The sequence below is a fragment of the Colobus angolensis genome, unplaced genomic scaffold, assembly GCF_000951035.1.
Source record: "Colobus angolensis palliatus isolate OR3802 unplaced genomic scaffold, Cang.pa_1.0 Scaffold29, whole genome shotgun sequence".
NCBI classification, from domain to species: Eukaryota; Metazoa; Chordata; class Mammalia; order Primates; family Cercopithecidae; genus Colobus; species Colobus angolensis.
Genome location: NW_012116154.1, coordinates 3153922 through 3157344, shown reverse-complemented (window position 1 = coordinate 3157344; position 3423 = coordinate 3153922). Strand labels below are relative to the sequence as shown.

At 51.5% G+C, this 3423-nt stretch overlaps 1 protein-coding gene across 1 annotated transcript in view; it reads left to right on the top strand.

Annotated features, from left to right (window-relative positions):
* The first annotated feature begins 302 nt into the window (after positions 1–302).
* The window catches only part of N4BP2 (NEDD4 binding protein 2), a 107750-nt gene continuing 104629 nt past the window's right edge, over positions 303–3423 (top strand). The window contains exon 1 of the mRNA XM_011949148.1: positions 303–507. The gene's annotated coding sequence lies outside the window, so the exon portion shown is untranslated. The remainder of the gene's footprint in view (positions 508–3423) is intronic.

Sequence of the window (3423 nt, the reverse complement as noted above, 5' to 3'; positions counted from 1 at the left end):
GCTCTTGGGCGAGCCCTGGCGGGGCGGTGGGCGGCCGGAAGCCGCCGAACCGGCCGGGCAGGACTTGCTCTCTAAAGGGAGCGGGAGAGGTGGGAGCGCCCGCGGGCTCAGGTCCCCCGTGCCGCCGCGCCGAGGCGGAGCTCGGGGACGAAGCAGAGGTCGTGGCGGACAGCCGGCGGGCTTGGGGGGGCGGTGGGCGGCGATCCACCTGGGCGACGTGGCAGCCATTGCCGGCGCCTCGAGACCCCTCCCCACACGGCCGCCCACCCGCCCTCTCGCGGCGGGCTTCTGCGCGGCTGCTCTTCCCCGGCCGGACGGAGAGCGGCAGTGTCTCCCCGCCAGGCGCGCTCGCCGCGTCTCCCCCGCGGCCGCAGCTGCTCACTATCCCTGCGCGGCGCGGGAGAGCGCAGTGGCGCCGGCGGGAAAGGGTTGTGGACCTGCGGCGCCGCGTTGTGCGCTAGACGACGCTGCCCCGGCTTCGACGCCCTCTGCCCGTTCCAGGAGCAGGTAAAGGCGGCGGGTGGGAGGCAGGGAGGCGGGTCCGAGGTGAGGGCCCTGGAGGTTAGAGGGCCCTGGAGGTTAGGGGTCCCGGGGCGCCGAGCCGAAGCGGAGGGCCTGAAGCAGCGGCAGGAGGCGCGGGGAGTGAACCCCCAAGCCCTGAACGTGGGGCCCGGCGCGGGCCGCCTCCGATCCGACCTGCGGGCCCGGCTGCCCGGACGGAAGGGAAGTGAGGCGTCGGCGAGAGGCGGGCCCTGGCGCTCAGCCCGAGGCCGGGCGAAGGCGGGGGCCGCAGCCGCTTCCTTGACCTCCGAGTGCCTGGCGGGCCTCCAGGCCCCAGACACACCCCTCTCGACCCCCCGAGGTTTCTTCCCAGATCTGTTCCCGCCAGGACCTGACCTTGCGCCCCTCCAGGCGCCTTCGGTGTTTGCCAGGCGGAGCCTTCTGGGAACTTCAGGCCACCTTCCTGAGCACGTAGTCCTAGCCGGGCCGTTTATTTACTCACTTCAAGTCCAAACACAAAACCACTCACACGTTCGGATTTTGGAGACTGCGGGGAGACTTTACCCTCCCCGGGATTTGTGCGTCTTTGGCCCTCGTCCCGCCTCTCCTGCCCCCACCTGCAACTTTGGCCCTCACTGGGACCCTTCTAGAGCCCCTCTCTCATCGGAACCCTCTATGAGCCGTCTGTTTGGAAATTCAGCCTCAATAGAGTGAGTGAGTCAGCTTAGCGGGGGCACAGTTTATCCCTCATGCGCTTTTGGTTAAAATAGTTTTTTTTTTTTTTTTCCCTCCGAAAGAGAGCTAGAGTAATATAATGTAGATGACAGGTCAGTGTCAGTGTTAGCTTCAAAGGCTCTTCCTTTCGGCGGCAGTCTTTGTAACTAGGATCTGATATTTGTGGTACGGACAGGTTTGTACACATTCTCGCCATGCAGTGGTTGTAATGTCTCCATGGCACAGTTCTGGCTTGAAGGCAGGATTGGCTGCTTTTTCTACTCGACATCTTTGAGCCAATCAGCAAGGGCTGCTTGCCTGGAGACTGGTTAACTCAGTAAAGGTGGCGATTGGTTGAGCTCCTAGAAGAAAATCCTGGAGATGAACCTACCTCTCAGAAAACAATGACTGATTTGCAGCTGTGTTAAAAAAATGTTTTCTTTAAATCCCAACTGATCAGCCTTTTCACTCCGTTTTTATTACTTCCAGTGTTTTTCTTTCAAACACCAGCTGTCTTTTGTAACTCGTTTTAACTCTCATCCTTTAATTTTAACTAAAAGACTTCTTACGCGCTTTAGGAAATGTAAACATCGTGCGTTCTGTGTTTTGATAAACGTGGTTCCATCTGCCTTTCTAACATTGTTTATTGCTAAAGGTCAGAAATAAACAGTTTAGAGTTTCGCTGCCAGGACCTTTATTATTTAAGTGCCGTGCTAGGACGGGGGGTTGGAGTGAGGGGCTGTAGTGGTGAACATGGTGGGAAGAATAGGAAATAAATGGCTGCTCTTTTGCAAGGAGGCTACAATTTAGTTAATGAAAAAAGACTAACATGTAAAACAATAAAGAATAAAGCAGTAGAAATCAGCACGCAGTACGTACGAATGCCAGTTTGTATACCTGTTGACTTTAGTTGATTTGGAGAGGAGATAGAAGTACTGTACTTCATAAAAAAAGTGGGCTTAAGTTATGGTAGAGGCATGTTTTTTCCTTCATTAAAGTATATTAAAGTAGGCATAGTATCTTGTTTGCACGTAGTAGAGGCTAAATATTATCACTGTAGTTGCATTTTTTTTAAATATTTGAATCTAAATACTGTTACATAGTTTAATCTTATTTTATTTATTATTTTGAAACAAGCTCTGGCCATATCGCCAAGGCTGGAGTGCAGTGGCACTATCTCAGCTCACTGCAAAGTCTGCTTCCCGGGCTCAAGCCATCCTCCCACCTCATGCCCTAGAGTAGCTGGTACTAGAGGCCCAAGCTGCTATGCCCGGCTAATTTTTGTATTTTTTGTAGAGGAGGTTTCGCCATGTTGCACAGGCTGGTCTCAAACCCCTGAGCTCAAGCAATCCGCCTGCCTCGGCCTTCCAAAGTGCTGGGATTACAGGAGTGACCAACCACGCCCGCCCGGCTGTTTTAAAACCCTGATTATTTTCCTTTTAAAACTTCCCTTTTCATCATGATTAGCCATGATTATGCATATCTTTTGATGTGCAAAGCAGCAACCATTTATTAGTCAATGAATTTCAGAAAAATAGCTACCTTCCTTCGCTTTCCTTTCAGCTTTTTTATATGCAAAATCATATTGTAAGTCTTGGGAAGAATCAGTTGTCTATTAAATGCCTTTAGAAGTAGTTTATGTTAGGAATTTAAGAAGAGATTGAGCATTTTTTATGTATATATGTATGTATTTTGAGACAGAGCCTCTGTCGCCCAGGCTGGAGTGCAGTGGCGCTATTTTGTCTCAGTCTCCGGAGTAGCTGGGATTACAGGTGCTCAGCACCACACCTGGCTAACTTCCGTATTTTTAGTAGGGATGGGTTTTTGCCATGTTGGTGAGGCTGGTCTGTAACTCCTGGCCTCAAGTGATCTGCCTACTTGGCCTCCCAAAGTGCTAGGATTACAGGCGTGAGCCACCCCTGCCTGGCCTTAGATTGAATGCTTTTTTGGTACCTACCTTGCCTGATAATGAGTAAGCATACATCAAGCCATATATCATTATCAACCTCATTGCCCTCGTCCTCATAGTAATGAAGTGGCATACGTAATATATATATATACACACATGCACACCAGGTGCTGTTTTAAGCACTTTACATATGTGATTGTATTTAATTCTTACAACTCTGAGATTTGCACTATTCTTTTTTTTTTTTTTGAGACGGAGTCTCACTCTCATTGCCCTCGTCCTCATAGTAATGAAGTGGC